The following is a 17,235-nucleotide window of genomic DNA, read 5'->3' on the forward strand; positions in this document are numbered from 1 at the left end:
TTCATGAGAATCTCCCCAGCCCTCAGTGTTTTTTTGTAAACTCGATGACTACATGAAAACCTTCCCCCCTCCCACCGTGCTTCAGATTTGCATTGCCCCCCCCAACTCCCTCAAAAGGACTCTTCAGGCTTTACCCCTGGGCTCTGTGAGGCTGACCAGTGGGGCCACATACAGGATACGGAGAGCTGCCCCCAGTACTCTGTGGTGGTTTCCTTTCACTGGCACATGAGAGAAAGTGAGTAGGGGAGGGTGGACACAGCCACCAGGGGTGCTCGGGACATACTACTGGCGTTTGTGTCCAGGGCTCATTATGGCAGGCTTTATGCTCAGGGCTCACTCCTAGCTTTGTGCTCAGGGCTCACTCTGGAGCCCCTAGGTTGTGCCGGGGATCAAATTGGGGTCCATCACATGCAAGGCAAGACCCTTCATCTCTGCTATCTGACTCCATACCCCTCCTTTTTTTGTTTGTTTGTTTTGGGGCCACACCCCCTGATGCTCAGGGCTTACTCCTGACTCTGCATTCAGGAATCACTCCTGGTGGGAATTGGGGGACCATATGAAATGCCTGGGATCGTACTTGGGTGGACCACATGCAAGGCAAGTGCCTTAACTGCTGTACTGGCTCCCAGACACCCCCCCCCCTTCTTCCTCTTCGTCCTCCTCCTCTTCTCTCTCTCTCTCTCTCTCTCTCTCTTTTTTTTTTTTGTTTTTGTTTTTGAGCCACACTTGGTGATGCTCAGGAATTAGTCCTGGCAGTGCTTGGGAGACCGTATCTTATGCCAGGTTTGAACTCAGGTCATCTGCGTGTGAGGCAAGCGACCTACCCGCTGTACTACTTATCTGGCTCCCATACCCCGCATTTCTAAGCCTAAGGAGTTACCCCTTCTGTGCTCTTCTGGGCAAGCTGAGATAAGGACAGATTTCATTTTGCGTTTTCTAAAACTTTCTTCTTCCCAAGGCAATCCAGCCAATGTCTACCAAATATTTCTGCTTTGTAAGTTTCCGTTCTGGTCAGAACAGGGATGAGGAAAGGCTTGTCTGTGATTATTGAGATGGTCTATTTTCCAGTGCTCTGTTCCCTTCGTCCTCCCTTCCTCTCCTTTTTCTGACCCTGCCTGCTCCCTGCAATAATCCCTTTGAGCATACATTCCTGTGTGTTGTATGTGCATGTGCGTGTGTGCGTGTGTGTGTGTGTGTGTGTGTGTGTGTGTGTGTGTTTGGGCTACGCTCAGCTGTGCTCAGGGCTTACTCTGTGGCTCTGCACTCAGGGATCACTCCTGGCAGGGCTTTGGGGGACCTCATGGGATGCTGGAGATCATCAAACCCAGGTTCGCCAATTGCAAGACCAACTCCCTACCCACTCCAGCCCCCATTCCTTCAACTATTAACCAAGAAATTAAAACAGTTATTTTCTAGGGAACTGGCTGGGCTGGATTATAAGGCTGGGGTTTCTACTACCACCTCCTTTATGGTTGGTCTGGAGGGCTGGGCAGTACCCAGTACCCTCAGCTTCCCTCCAAAGCCTCCGGTGATCTCCTGGGAGGCCTGGGGCCTTGATCCCAGGTTGCAGGATTGGAAATGAGCATGTCCTTGCAGAAACTCTCTTCTCCCTGGTGCAGAGCCGGCCCGCCTGGTGACAAGTGATGCCGAACCGGGAGGTTCAGGATGCTCATTTGATTTATTATCTGTGTACAGCCTGGGGAGGAGAAAAGGCTCATAAAAGTGTTCTAGGCTGGTCATTCTGAATGTGAGCATTTATTTATCTGCAAAGCTGCCCAATGTCCCTGCAGGAAGTCGTAGGCGCGGCAAGCCCTGACTGCACAGACAAAAGTCTCCCTTTTACACAGGGCTGCTTTTATTGTTTCCAAGAGCTTCATGCTTTCCCTGGGGGAAGAGAGGAGTCGCAGAGTGAGTTTTCTTCCCCTTTTCTCACGCTATGGAGGAAGTGATGTGGAGATGGTGGCATTAACTTGCCTTATGAGGCAGCCTCACTGGAGCCCCAGGTGGGAGTTCCGTGTCAGGTGGCATTTCCAGGGCTTTCCTCCTCCAGGCCCTAGGAATCTCAGGATGGATTCGGGCATGGGTCTGGTGGGGTGGCAAAAACAGAAGTCTGACCTCGAAATCATTCCTGCACTGAGTTACTGAATTCCAGAATGGGAGCAACAATTTCCATTCTGTTTGTACCTCCTCCTCCTCCTCCTTTTCCTTCTCCTCCTCCTCCTTCTCCTTCTCCTCCTCCTTCTTCTCCTTCTCCTTCTCCTTCTCCTCCTCCTCCTTCTTCTTCTTCTCCTTCTCCTTCTCCTTCTCTTCCTCCTTCTCCTTCTCCTCCTCCTCCTCCTCCTTCTCCTTCTCCATCATACAATGTTCCCTTCACCAGTGTACATTTCCCACCACCAATGTCCCCAGTTTTCCTCCCTCCACCCCCCACCCCGCAACCCCCTGCCCCACAACTTCCCCCACAGCCTGCCTCTACAGCAGACACTTTCTTTTTTCTCTCTTTCCTTCTGGACATTATAGTTTGCAATATAAGTACTGAGAGGTTATCATATTTATCCCTTCACCTCCTTTTAGCACTCTTTCCTTGTCCAGAGTGATCATTTCCAACTGCCATTGTCTTACTGATCCCTTCTCTATCTTAACTGCCTCCCCCTACCCTTTCACTTGTGGCAAGCTTCCATCTGTCAACCAGTCCTCCTGGCCCTTGTTTTTACTGCCCAAGGGTATTAGGGTATTAGTCTTATATTATGGATTTTTTGGTTGCTTTTTTTTTTTTCTTTTTGGGTCACACCTGATGATGCTCAGGGCTTACTCCTGGTTCTGCACTCAGGAATTACCCATGGCGGTGCTCAGGGGACCATATGGGATGCTGGGAATTGAACCCGGGTTGGCCTCGTGCAAGGCAAATGCCCTACCTGCTGTGCTATCGCCCCAGCCCATATTATGCTTTTTTATATCCCACAGATGAGCACAATCATTCTATGTCTGTCTTTCTCCTTTTGACTCATTTCATTCAGCATGATACTCTCCATGTCCATCCTTTTATAAGCAAATTTCATGACTTCTTTTTTTCCTGTAGTATTTCCATTGTGTAGATGTGCCATAGTTTCTTTATCCAGTTGTCTGTTCTCGGGCGTTCAGGTTGTTTCCAGATTCTGCCTATTGTGAATAGTTGTGAGCCATTTTCCAATCACTAATTCATTGGCCAGTGTCTTCGGAACGACATACTTGGTGCCAAGCACTTGTGCTCAGCCAGGGTGGGCAGTGCCATGCCACAGAAGCATGCTTCCTGCCTTGCCCAGGTTGCCTTTCTCTTTTGCTCTGCCACACAGGAAGGAGAGAGGAGAGCAAAGTTCGCAGGTCCTGCCTCCGTCATACCCCTCTACTCTTCCTCAGTCCACTGCTCTAACTTCAATTCTTTCAAAAGAAGTTAATTTTGTTTGTTCAGTGGTCATATCTGGTGGTGCTCAGGAGCTAAGTGTGGGGTGGGGTGGGGGGGCTGGTTCCTTGCATGGCCCAGAGGATCATGCCAGGAATGGAACCCTGGTTTCCCTGCATGTAAAGTATGTGTTCTCTCTCTCTCTCTCTCTCTCTCTCTCTCTCTCTCTCTCTCTCTGTTTTTTTTGGCCATGCCTGCGATGCTCAGAGGAGTGCTGGGGATTGAACCCCCAACCTGGGCAAGGCATGTGCTCTTCTACCAATTATGCTATTGCTCTGATCCCCTATTTCTTTGTTTCTCTCCTTCCTTCCTTCCTTCCTTCCTTCCTTCCTTCCTTCCTTCCTTCCTTCCTTCCTTCCTTCCTTCCTTCCTTCCTTCCTTCCTTCCTTCCTTCCTTCCTTCTTTCCTTCCTTCCTTCCTTCCTTCCTTCCTTCCTTCCTTCCTTCCTTCCTTCCTTCCTTCCTTCCTTCCTTCCTTCCCCCTCCCCTGCCCTCCTCCTCTCTCTCCCCCTCTCCCTCCTCCCTCCCCTCCTTCCTTCCCTCCCTCCCTCCCTTCTTCCCTTCCTTCCTCCCTTCCTTCCTGTCTCCCTCCATCCCTTCCCCTCCCTCTTCCCTCCCCCTCCTTTCCTCCCTCCCTCCCTCCCTCCCTCCCTCCCTTCCTTCCTTCCTTCCTTCCTTCCTTCCTTCCTTCCTTCCTTCCTTCCTTCCTTCCTTCCTTCCTTCCTTCCTTCCTTCCTTCCCTCCTGTTTTAAGGCCACACCGTGTGGTGCTCAGCGCTTACTCCTGGCAGGGCTCAGGGGATGAATGGGGTGGAGTGCCCTACCTATTGTACTATCTCTCTGACCTGGGAAATATTACCTTTGGACTTGGTTCCATTGCTGCCTCTATTGAGGAAAGGGGTGGGCTTGGTTATTGGGGTAGGCCATATATTCACGAAAGCTGAGTGATGGACAGTGTGCAAAGAGTAGACCTTTGGCTTAACTGCTGGTTGCCGCTCAGGTTCTCTGAGAGCTGCCTTTCCTCTCCCCTGGAGGTTAGGATGCCCATAGCCCCATGTCCCTCTATAGCTGAAATTTATTTATTTATTTATTTATTTATTTATTTATTTATTGCTTTTTGGGTCACACTTGACGGTGCACAAGGATTACTCCTGGCTCTGCACTCAGGAATCACCCCTGGTGGTGCTCAGTGGACCATATGGGATGCTGGGAATCAAACCTGGGTTGCCCATGAGCAAGGCAAACAGCCTACCCACTGTGCTATTGCTCCAGCTCCAATATAGTTGAAAATTATTCTTGATTGTTTGCTTGTTGATTTGTTTTGTTTGGTCTTGGCCTATAGCCAGCAGTGCTCAGGGCTTCCTTCTGGCTCTGTGCTCAGGGATCACTCCTCTGGGGGTTTAGGGGACCCTATGTGGTGCTGGGGATTGAACCTGGTTCTGCTGCATGCAAGGCAAATGCCCTACCTACCGTACTAGTTGTCTGGGGCCGGTACCTATTCTCAATCCCTGGAAATGGGGCTTGGGCGAGAGAGAAAGGTGGGAGGTGGGGCTGACTCCACAGTCTCTGACTCAGAGTCTCTCAGACAAGCCTCACCCATGGATATTACTGCCCTGTGCCGGCCATCTTAAACTCCTGACTAATCTCTTTGAATTCGCGGTGGATGAGTGAAATCTGAGGAGATAAGATCACTCTGCCCCACAGTCTTTTTTTTTCTTTTTCCCTTTTGGGTCACATCCGGCGATGCTCAGGAGTTCCTCCTGGCTCTCACTCAGGAATTACTGCTGGTGGTCCTTGGGGGGACCATATGGGATGTCAGGAATTGAACCCAGGTCGGCCACACGCAAGGCAAGCACCCTCCCTGCTGGACTATCTCTCCGGTCTCTGCCCCACAGTCTTGGCATGGCCCCGCCTCTCACTGCCTTCTGGCGTTCCTCCCTGACGTGACTTCACAGCTGCCCACCATATCACAGAGGAACAGATAGCTTTCAGAAACATGGGGTCCCCCCAGGGCAATAGCGGGCTCCTGGAAGAACATTCCATGCTCCAGGTCCTGCCCCCTGAGGAGGTCTGGCTGCCCTCTTGCTTCTGGGTACTAATCAATTCCCTTCTGTTCCTTGCGCTGCCACGAGAACATCTCCCTGTTTGCCAACTGAAAGTGCCCCCCGGCCACGTTGGCTCAGATACTCTCTCTGAACCTTTGCTTCCCCAACTGATAAAGCACAGGTTGGAGAGTTAAAACAGGGATTAAGGTTTTTCCCTGGCATGGGGCCAACCCCGTTTGACCCCTGACCCCATGTGATTTCCCCCTCCCCCCCAAAGCACCAATGATTGTGACCTAACCAATCCCCCAATCACCAGAGGAGGGGCTGGGGATACTCAGCAAAAGCACCTGCTAAGCAAGTATGGGGCTCAGAGCCCTGGCACCTCCCCACAGTTACTGAGCATGGGCCCAGCGAGTCTGCAGTATGGGATTCCCAGCACCTCCACAAAGGGTGTGATGCACCCCCGTGAAATTGTTCAAAGTGTGCGACCCTGGGCGAACACTGCAGCGGAGAGTGTGTGAAACCCCAGGTTCTCCCAACACCCACAAAAGGCGAAGCGGGAAGGAGGAAACAGTGGCAGGATATAACAATGCCAAGGTTGCAGGGTGTACTGAGCAGGCGCTGTGCCCCTTCTGGTTACCCAAAGGACTTAAGACCTCAGGGCTTGGCAGGAAACGCGGAGCGCCATGACTTCTGCTCTGTCTCCTCAGGACGTCATCCATGCCTATTTGAATCTGCTTAACTCGAGGGGTTACAATAGGGTCGGACAAGGTGGATGTTACAGCTGTGAGCACTGACAGGTTGGCTCCTTAGCACATTTCTGTGACTCAAGGCTGAACCCAGATGGTAGATGTTCCAGTTATTGATTGCTGCACTGGGGACAGCCCCACGACTTAGTGGTTTCAAATCACACCAGGCTGGAGACACAGGACTGCGGATTAGGCACTTGCTTGGCACGTGGCCAACCCCAGTTCAATCTCCAGCACCTCATGGTCTCCTGAGCACTGCGGATTGTGGCTCATTCCCCTCACCCCACCCCTCGCCCCCAAATACAATCACATGATTATGAGCTGTGATCTTATGGCTCAGGAGGATGGTGGGTGAGTCTTTGCTCTGTGTGGGGGTCCACTGACATCTCTCATTGGAACCTGGGGGACACACGTGCTGGCCTGGAAGGTTGATTGGTTCCACACACACATTTGGCCTTTGATTAGGGATGGCTGGGTGGTTGTTTTTATGGAATGGGGGGAGGGCTTATCTGGCCACTCCAGCAATGATGGGCTCTGATGATAGCTCTTCTTACGTGGTGATTTAGATTTTGCTGAGAGTGTTCTAGAAGACCAAGACAGTATCCCTTCTGCTCATTTGCTTTGTGAGAAGAAAACCACAAGTCACCCAGATTCAAAAGATTCAAAGGGGAGGGCTTGGGAGATGACTCAAAGGGTTGGAGCCCTGGATTCCAGCCCTGTCACTGCCTGGTTCAGAACCACTGGATTCAACATGCGGGGTGTAAGCCCCCCAAATCCAAACCAAACACAGCAACAGAACAGCCAGGGGTTGTACAAGGGGCCATGGGCAATGGGGGCCCTCTTTGGAGGTTTGCTGTACCCGCTGAGTAGCTGCTCTTATGCTGTGCCCTTAGTTCTAGGGCCAGACTGTGTTGGCACACAAGGATAGTGTGCAGGCCCATCTCTTTTCATCATCACCAGGCTTCCAAGAACTCCTGAGCCAGGAGTAGAGAGATGATGGCAAGGCTCTCGGGAACAGCAGCCCCGTGTGAAATTCTGAGACCTAAGGCCCCGTGCTTTTAGTTGGTTATGTTTTTGTTTTTGTTTGCCATATTCAGTGATGTTTAGGGCTTACTCCTGGCTCTGCACTCAGGAATAACTCCTGGTGGTGCTCAGGGGTCCTTATGGGATGCCAAGAATCAAACCCGGGTCAGTTGCGTGCACGGCAAATGCATTATCTGCTGGACTATCGCTCCAACCCCAGTTGGTAGGTTTTCTTTGGGGGGGGGGTGTGTCTTTACCCTGTGTTGCTCAGGGGCTGTTCCTAGCATAGGGTCCAGAGCTTGTTCATGGGTCACTCCTGGAAGTGCTGTGGATAGAATCGGGATCACTGCATGCAATGCATGTGCTTCTCTTTTTTGGGCGATCTTTTTTTTTTTTTTTGCTTTTTGGGTCACACCCAGCGATGCTCAGGGGTTACTCCTGGCTTTGCACTCAGGAATTACTCCTGGCGGTGCTTGGAGGACCATATGGGATGCCGGGGATCGAACCCGGGTCGGCCGCGTGCAAGGCAAACGCCCTACCCGCTGTGCTATCGCTCCAGCCCCCTTCTTTGGGCGATCTTTGCTCCCCCACAGCCACCACCCGGGCTTTGGATATTCAACCAAACCAGGCTTTTGGGCTCCTGGGCTTGAAATAACTTCAACCACCACCACCTTTGATTCCCATGAGGGGGGTTACTGTAATGACCTCCATTTTCTATATGAGAAAACAATTACACTGCTCAGAGTCATAGCTGGAAAATAGTACAGCTACAGGGCACAGGGGTCAAGGGGGTCCGAGTAATGAAGGGTGTAAAGGAGTGGTATAGCTAAATATCCAAACCACAGCATCAACAGCACTGAAAACAAGAGATCCAACCTTCAATAACCAAGCTTAAAAATTGCTTGTCAATGGGGCCCGAGCGGGTAGGGTGTTGGCCTTGCACGCGGCAGATCGGGTTCTATCCTTGGCATCCCATAGGGTCCCCTGAGCACCACCAGCAGTAATTTCTGAGTGCGGAGCCAAGAGTAACTCCTGAGTACAGCTGGGTGTGGTCCCCAAACCAAATAAATTAAAGAAAAAATTCAATACAATGAGTCACGAGGCCAGAGAGATAGTACAGCGGGTAAGGCACTTGCCTTGCACACAGCCAATCTGGGTTCTATCCCTGGCATTCCATATGGTACCCCAAGAACACTGGGACTTATTCCTGAGTGCAGAGCCAAAGTAACCCCTAAGCATTTTTGGGTGTGCCCCCCAACAATAAAAAGAGACCTTGAGTCACGTTAATTAAACTCAGTGTCAATACATGGTGGGCTAGTTTTCCATGGTCACTGCCTATCCACTCATGTTGTACCATGCATGCACGGCCCCCCCCACCCCCTCTCTCTGTGTGTCTCTGTCTGTCTCTTTTTCATGCCTGTCTTTTGGGGGGAGGAGGGGAATTTGGACCACACCTGGTAACGCTCAGAGTTTCCTCCTCTGGGGATCGAACCCAGGTTGTCAGTTTGCAAGCCAAGCACCTTAACCCCTGTACTGTCTCTCTGGCACCAGCCCACCCCCCCACCCCACTTGTCTTAATTTCAGTACTTTCCAAAGGTGACCCCAAGTCAAGGGCTTGGGCGCCTTGGAGAACTAAATCCAGAAAACACAGCGAGAGAGTGGAAACATAGCTAGGGAAGAGAGGAAGACCAATCAAAGGAGCAAGTGACCCGTGTGGGCACTGGGGTTCAATTCTGAGGGTGTCTGTCTGGGATGCCATGTGGCATACAGCTCAAACCTGCCCCAGCATGGGGTGAGGAAGCCGCAATATATACCCACCGACTCCCCTCTGGTGGTGTGCTGGTCAACCAACCTTCTGGGAGAACAAAGTACATGCCAGTGTACGATGGATGGCATTTGCCATGGTACAAATATTCTGGTTGTGTCTGATTCTGGGCACCCAGTGATTGAAGAATGGGCTGGGAGCAATCGTGCTGGTTCCATTGCTCCAGCACACCATGGTTCTCAGTCTACATCAGTGGAGGGTTATTTCTTTTCTTTCTTTCTTTATTTTATTTTATTTTTTGCTTTTTCAGTCATACCCAGCGATGCTCAGGGGTTACTCTTGGCTTTGCACTCAGGAATCACTCCTGGCGGTGCTCAGGGGACCATGTGGGATGCTGGGAATCGAACCCGGATCGGCCACGTGCAAGGCAAATGCCGCCCTCCCCGCTGTGCTATCGCTCCAGCCCATGGAGGGTTATTTCTAGGAAGCTCAGCACTGAGGATCTGCCCACACATATGGCAGCGAGCTGGGACTGCTTCGGAGGCCAGCACGCTTCCTCCGATGGCGTTTCAGGATGTTGTGATTGCTTGGGGAAGCCTCTTCAGGGGTCTTTCGAGGTTGGGTAGAGGCATGTGGGTGGGAAATCAACATAGCTTGCTCTCAGGGCTTTGCAGACCTGCTCGCTCCCTGTTCAGAACCCCCACTTTTGGATAGTACAGTGGGTAGATGTTTGCTTTACACGTAGCTGACCTGGGTTCAATCCCCAGCACCCCCTGTGCTGCCCCGAGAATGATCCCTGAGTGCGGAGCTAGGAGTAAGTAAACCCTGAGTACCACTGGGTGTGGCCCCCAAATGAAACAAAACAAAACAAAACAAAACAAAAGAATCCCTGCTCTTTTTTAGTCCTCATGTTCGGTTTTGGTCTCACCACCTCCGTGAAGTCCTCCCTGAGTTCCCACAAACCATCCTTTCTCTCAAGGCAGCCCCAGAGAATACCCAGAGCTTCTGCATTACCCACCTTTGTCCCAAGGGTCAAGGGAATTGTCTAGTACTCTCTGGCCTCTGTGTGCTTAGCCCAGTATCTGGCACAAGCTAAGCTACATGCTTCTTTTGCTTTGGGGGCTACACCCAGCAGTGCTTAGGGCTTACTCCTAGTCCTGTGCTCATGAGTCATCCTTGGCAGCACTTGGGGGAAATCCTATGGAATGCTAGGGAATCAAACCTGGCTCTGCTGCATGCAAGGCAAGCCTTAACCTCTGTCCCCATAAGCTTAGCTACTTACTAAAGACATAGCTCACTGCTTGCTCGGGCACAGAGGACTAACGGTCCCTGGTGAGTGCGCATGCGTCACCATTCCTGCGCTTTAGGCTCATCTCCTGCACGATCCTTCCATGGGCTGCCCTGGCTTGATCGATCATTTCCTGTTCATTTCCAAAGGGGACCTTCCAGCACCAGGCAGGTGATTCCTCTCCTGGGAGGGTGAGCGCGACCCTCTTTTCTGGAGTAACCACCGGGACACGTGTACCAACACAAGAGTCTGACAACGGGGCAGACTATTTTCAATCAACACCCTCGCAGAAGAACCCCGGGCTGTATGGCTGCCCGCTGGAAAGAGCCAGGAACCATGGCCTCATTGTGCACCCCCTACCCCCACCCCCACCCCCCAGCCCCCAGCAGGCTTCTAAAGACGTCTGCGATTTTTCCAAGCCGCATGCAAAGCTAGCTGAAGAGCGAAGTTGATTTCTGTGGCGCTGGAGCTGGAGTAATCCTAGGGAGCAGGGACAAATTTGTGGCAGCAACAACTTCTCATTAAGACCATATGTTGTCTTTCTAATCGATGGCTCTTAGAAGTAATTCCCTGACATTTCATTCATTTTTACTGCCTCCCCTTGGGGGGGGGTTGCTGCAGGGGGGAGCTGGGCTGCGTTGGTAGATGAGGGGGTTCAGAAACAGAGAGGTTAAATGCTCCAGCCCCCCATCCCAGAGTGAATCAGAGACGCCACCAGCCTAGAATCCAGAATTCCGACTTGAGCTTCTGTGCCAAGATCCCTCGGGGCACATTTCCTTTCGAATTTGCATAAATCATCAACATTTTTTTTTTCCCCAAGCTTGTGCTGAGAAAGCCCCTTTTCAAACAGCGGAAACTCCCTTTGCCTTCTGTCGCCTTCGTTTGATTTTATGAAGCAAATTCTTCTACTTCAACATGTAGACGCGCTATTTTCCCTTCCACGGAGCCCTTTGCGGAAAGAGGTCGTGACCTTTTTGCTTCTAGATGCAATGGAAATGGGTGAGCCCCAGTGAACGAAAACAGAGGTTTTGCCGCCCGTGCAAAGTGTAATTTCAACTAATGGTCACGGTCCCGTTGCCGTTGCAGATAAATCTTGGGTCTTGGCAGGTTATCAGAAACATAAGAATGGTCAGAGCTGCTGCCAGGGTTGAAACTTGGGGGGGGGTGTCAGATGGGAACCCCCACTTGGGGAGTGGCTTAGAGGACTGGAAAGAAGCAGCGAGATGTCTCAGGGCTCCATGAGCATTGAGACATTTTCTTTGGGGAATAGGAAGGAGTTGGACCGGAGGGGATGGTGTGTAGTCTTGGGCTTTGAATCACTGGCAGAATGATGCACTGACTCATTCTCTTTACGGGTCTTCCAGAAATTCTTTGTCCGTGACCGCATTTGTCTTATGTATGTATGTGTGTATGTATGTATTTATTTATTTTTATTTTTTTGGCTTTTTTGTGTCACACCCAGCAACACACAGGGGTTATGCCTGGCTCTGCACTCAGGAATTACCCCTGGCGGTGCTCAGGGGACCATATGGGATGCTGGGAATCGAACCCGGGTCGGCCGCGTGCAAGGCAAATGCCCTACCTGCTGTGCTATCTCTCCAGCCCCTGTATTTATTTATTTATTTTGGGGAGGTGCATGGGATGGAACCCGGGGCCCACCACATACCAGGCAATGGTTTTACCTCTGAGCTCCAGCCGAGCCCCTACCACCAAAAGTTTCTTAGAGGGCTCCAGTATCTGGTTATGAATGAAGTTTCCTGCACACCCAGATCAGCACTGAGCACTTTGCTGGTGCTCATCAAATCGTGACGGCCCTGAGAGCTCAAGTGCCCTGGATGGGAGAGATGGCGCAGCCTGTATGCTGCGCGTACAGCTGACCTGCATTCAATCCCCAGGACCCTTTATGGTTTCCCCCTACCCTACCCACTCCCTCTGCTGCCGGCCCAGGCCCATCAGCAGTGATCTTTGAGCACAGGAGTAAGCCCTGATCACTGCCAGGTGTGCCCCCCCTCACTCCACCAAAATAAAGAAATAAAATCAAACAAAACATATGCCCTGTGTTTGGGGGGAAAAATTCCCCTCCTCGTCAAGTGGATAATCCAAATAATTTGTGGCTTTCTGTTTCATCATGAAGAAAGGAAGAAAAGGTGCTATAGCTCTAAGAAAGCTTTGTTCATTTTTTTAAAGGGGGGAGTCATAGCTAGCAATGCTCAGGGGCTCTGTGTTCAGGGGTTGATCCCGGTGGTGCTCGGTGGACCTGGTGGTGCTTGTGGCACCAGGGGTTGAGCTGGGGTTGGCTGCATGCAAGGCTAGTACCTTAAGCCTGTGTTATCTCTCTGGCCCCTAATCGAAACCTTTGGTAAAGTAAACCTTAGAAAAACAACTTCCTGGGGCTGGAGTGATAGCATAGCGGGTAGGGCGTTTGCCTTGCACGCGGCCGACCCGGGTTCAAATCCCAGCATCCCATATGGTCCCCTGAGCATCGCCAGGGGTGATTCCTGAGTGCAGAGCCAGGAGTAACCCCTGTGCATCGCCAGGTGTGACCCAAAAACCAAAAAAAAAAAAAAAAAAAAAAGAAAAACAACTTCCTGGGTCAATGGTGTAGTCATTTGCCATAGTGGCATTGATATTGTGTAACAAAGGTCTCCCCAGGCAGTGCTTAAGAGTTACCCCTCCTGGTGTTTCGAGGGGATATGTGGTGTTGGGGGGACTGAGCCCAGGCCTCTGGCAGGGAAAGCATACATACTAGTGTTCTGATGGATGAGCAGAGAGCCAAAGACCAGTCAAATAATGCCTGTCACTGTCACTGTCATCCCGTTGCTCATCAATTTGCTCTAGCGGGCACCAGAAACGTCTCATTGTGAGACTTATTGTTACTGTTTTTGGCATATCGAGTACACCACGGGTAGCTTGCCGGCTTTTGCCGTGCAGGTGCGATACTCTCGGTAGCTTGCTGGGCTCTCGAGAGGGGTGGATGAATCGAACACGGTTGGCCACGTGCCAGGTGAATGCCCTACCACTGTGCTATCGCTCCAGCCCCAAATAATGCCAATGCATTGAAAATCTTTGCAGCTGTCACATCTACTCACATTCTTGTTTTTGTCTTTGGGCCACACCCAATGTGCTCAGGGCTTACTCCTGGCTTCTAGCTCAGAAATCACTCCTGGCAGGCTCAGGGGACCATATGGGGTGCCAAATATTGAACCCAGGTTGGCCATGTGCAAGGCAAGCGTCCCTATTTGCTGTACTATTTCTCTAGCCCCTCTACTCACATTCTAAATGTAAAACAACTCACGGGCCAGGGCCAAAGTCAAAGGGACAGTCCCACCCCAGGAGGAAAGGGGAGGGGGAGGAAAACTTGTTGGCCAATACTCTAGTTTCCCACAATGAGTTTACCTAATAAGCCATGTTTGGGCTAACGTGGGTCTCCCCCAAATTCATATATCATTCACAAAATTCAGAATGTACTCGCATCTAGAATCATGGCCTTCAAAGACATGATTCATTAACTTCTTTGATGTTTTTGTTTTGGGGCCATACCCAGTGGTACTCAGGGCTTACTCCTGGCTCTGCACTAAAATCATTCCTGACAGGGCTGGGGGACCATATGGAGTGCTGGGGATCAGAACTAGGTCAGCCATGTGCAAGTGCCCTACACGCTGTACTATCTCTCCCACTCCAAAGAGGTGATTACTTTAAAATGTGTGCCATTGGGGGCTGGAGCGATAGCATAGTGGGTAGGGCGTTTGCCTTGCACGAGGCCATCTCGGGTTCGATTCTCAGCATCCCATATGGTCCCCTGTGTACTGTCAGGAGTAATTCCTGAGTGCATGAGCCAGGAGTAACCACTGTGCATCACCGGGTGCCCCCCCCCTAAAAATGTGGGTGATTAAGGTTGGCCATGATTCGATCTTCGGGGGACATTTGGACCCACACAGAGACATTGGGTCACCCCCACACAGAAAACAGGCTTTGTTCGGACCCAGCAAGAAGGGGTGCTGACTGTAAGTCAAAGAATGAGATGTCCAGAGAGACGGCCCTGTTGACATTCAGATGTTGATCTTCAGGCCTGCAGAACTGTAAGGAACATAGAAACGTCAGTTTCGAAGCTTCCCAGTGTATGGGCCTTTGTTATGGCTGCTGGAACAAAATATACAGCCTGGATTGGCCGGAGTTATAATACAGCAGCTAGGGCATTTGCCTTGCACAAGACCAATCCCGGTTCAATTCCTGGCACCCCATATGGTCTCCTAAGCACTACCAGGAGTGATCCCTGAGCACAGCTGGGTGTTCTGCCCTCCCCTGACCCCACCAAAAAAAGGGGGAATAAAACCTAAAATGTATAACCTGTATTCATTTTTTTCTTTTTGGGTTACACCTGGCGATGCACAGGGGTTACTCCTGGCTCTGCACTCAGGAATTACTCCTGGCGGTGCTCAGGGGACCATATGGGATGCTGGGATTCGAACCCGGGTCGACTGTGTGCAAGGCAAACGCCCTACCCACTGTGCTATTGCTCCAGCCCCAAACCTGTATTCATTTTTTATGCGCTGTATTGCATTGTATTCTTTTGTTTTTGTTTTCGGGCCAAATCTGGCAGTAATCAGGGCTTATTCCTGATTCTGAACTCAGGGGATCACTCCTGGTGGGTTTTGGGGACCATATAGGATGCCAGGGACTGGACCCAGGTCAGCAGCCGCGCACAAGGCAAGTACTCTCCCCACTATACTATCATTGCCTCGGCCCCTGTATCACATTGTATTCTATGCTATCACTGTACTTATATTTCCATATTGTATTCTTGCAGGGTCGTGTCTTATTCATTGTGTTGTCTCTCCTCAGTACTTAGCACATTAGCTTGTGTACATGCAGTCACGCATCATTTAATTATCGTTGAAGTTTCTGTCAACAGTGGTGGATCTGGTAGACTGTATTGTGTTGCCTAGGTGTGTTGGAGGCTGTCCCATCTGGGTTGGTGGAAGCACACTTGGACAGTTGTACAACACTGTTGATATCGCCTCATCTAACACATCATTCCGACTGCATCCTGTCATTAAAAGACATCTGACTGTGTGTATATTTGGTAAATGAGTGAAATCGCTGCCTTGCAACATCAATCATTATTTTCTCCACCAGAACTCATGGCTGCAAGTGTTAGAAACTTCATTGAGTGGATTCGAGAGAAAAGTTCATCTCTTGGGGATTTGGAGAGATAATACAGCCGGGAATGTGCTGGCTTGCACACAACTCACCCGGTTCAATCCCCAGCATCCTATCCAGTCCCCACCCCCCAGCCCCCTTCAGGTATGATTCATGAGCACAGAGTCAGGAGTAAGCCCTGACCACAAGCTGGGTGTGTGCCCCCTACCAAAGAAAGAGTGCAGGGGTGGGAGCAATAGTACATCTGGTAGGGTGTTTGCCTTGCATGCAACCAACCGTGGTTTGATTCCTGGCACCTCTTATGGACCCTGGAGCCCACCAGGAGTGATCCCGAACACTGCTGGATGGATGTGGCTCCAAACAACAATAAAAGAGAGAGAAAGAGAGAGAGAGTGGGAGGGGGAGAGAGGGAAAAAAGGTTCATCTCTTGAGTCAAGGTCAGGGAATATGAGGGGAAGCTGGTGCCTAACATCTAAGGAGTGATTGTAGGAACCAGCATCTCAGATGCTGGCAAGCAGGCCCCCCGCATCTGCCAGCTCCCCTCCTGCAGAGGGCCTGGGGCTTATTTTAGCAGAGGACGTGACTGTCATCAGCAAGGCAGGTTGTATGTTCAAAATGTGGGAGCACCAATGTTGCCCATCCCGGGTTTTCATCTTATAATGTGACTTTGATCTTTCTCCCATGGGGAGTGATGTTTTTTGCCTTTGAATCTAGCTGGACCTGACTCTGGTACAAATGGTCAGAGGCGACTTCTAAGGTGAGATCATTAAAGACAGCCAGCTCCTTGGTGCTCACGGGAATGTTGCCTTTGGAGTCCTGAGCGGCCATGGCAGAAGGCAGAGGCTGCCATGCTGCCAGGGAGGAAGCACAGGCTTCAGGAGTGGCCACATGATACTGTTCTGGCTGGGGCCGGAGAGATGGTATTGCGGGTAGGGTATTTGCCTTGCACGCACCTGACCTGAGTTCCATCCCCGGCACCCGCTTGGGGCCCCTGAGCCTGCCAGGAGTGACTCCTGAGTGCAGAGCCAGTGGTAAGCCCCGAGCACTGCCGGGTGTGGCCCCCAAACACAAACAAGACACCAAAACCAAAAAAGAAAATGTTCTGACTAAGGGTTAGAGAGATAGTACATCGTATTAGGCATACGGCCAGCCTGGATTTGATCCTGGGCCACATCTGGTCACCAGAGCTCATCAGGAGTGATCCCTGAGCACTGCCAGGTGTGTCTCTCCGTACCAAGAACAGAGTTCTGGCTAAGAGCCCCAGCCGAGGGCCCAGATAACAGCTGCTAATGCTACGACATGCGGGTGAAGATGACTCCCTGTGATTCGAGTCCTCCTCCCCTTCAGTTGAGCAGCTTTTGGCCTTTCAGGGGGTTTTGTTTTTGTGGGTCACACCAGCATGTGCTCAGGGATATGCCCGGCTCTGCACTCAGCAACCACTCCTGGCAGGCTCAGGGGACCATATGGGCTAGCAAGGATCGAACCCAGGTTGACTGTGTGCAAGGCAAGCGCCCTACCTGCTGTTCTATCTGCCTGACCACAACCACGGATCACTTAGCCAACACCTCAGACTCTAAGAACAAAGATTCTCCCACCTCCACCCCCAAAGTAGACAGCATCTGCTCAGCATTTTCCTATCCAGCTCACCCGCTGTACTATCTGTCCAGCCCCTTTTGGCCCTCGAGCCATTTTTTTTTTCTTTTTGGGTCACACCCGGCGATACACAGGGGTCACTCCTGGCTCATGCACTCAGGAATCACCCCTGGCGGTG

Source organism: Sorex araneus, chromosome X (assembly GCF_027595985.1).
Source record: "Sorex araneus isolate mSorAra2 chromosome X, mSorAra2.pri, whole genome shotgun sequence".
Classification (NCBI taxonomy): domain Eukaryota; kingdom Metazoa; phylum Chordata; class Mammalia; order Eulipotyphla; family Soricidae; genus Sorex; species Sorex araneus.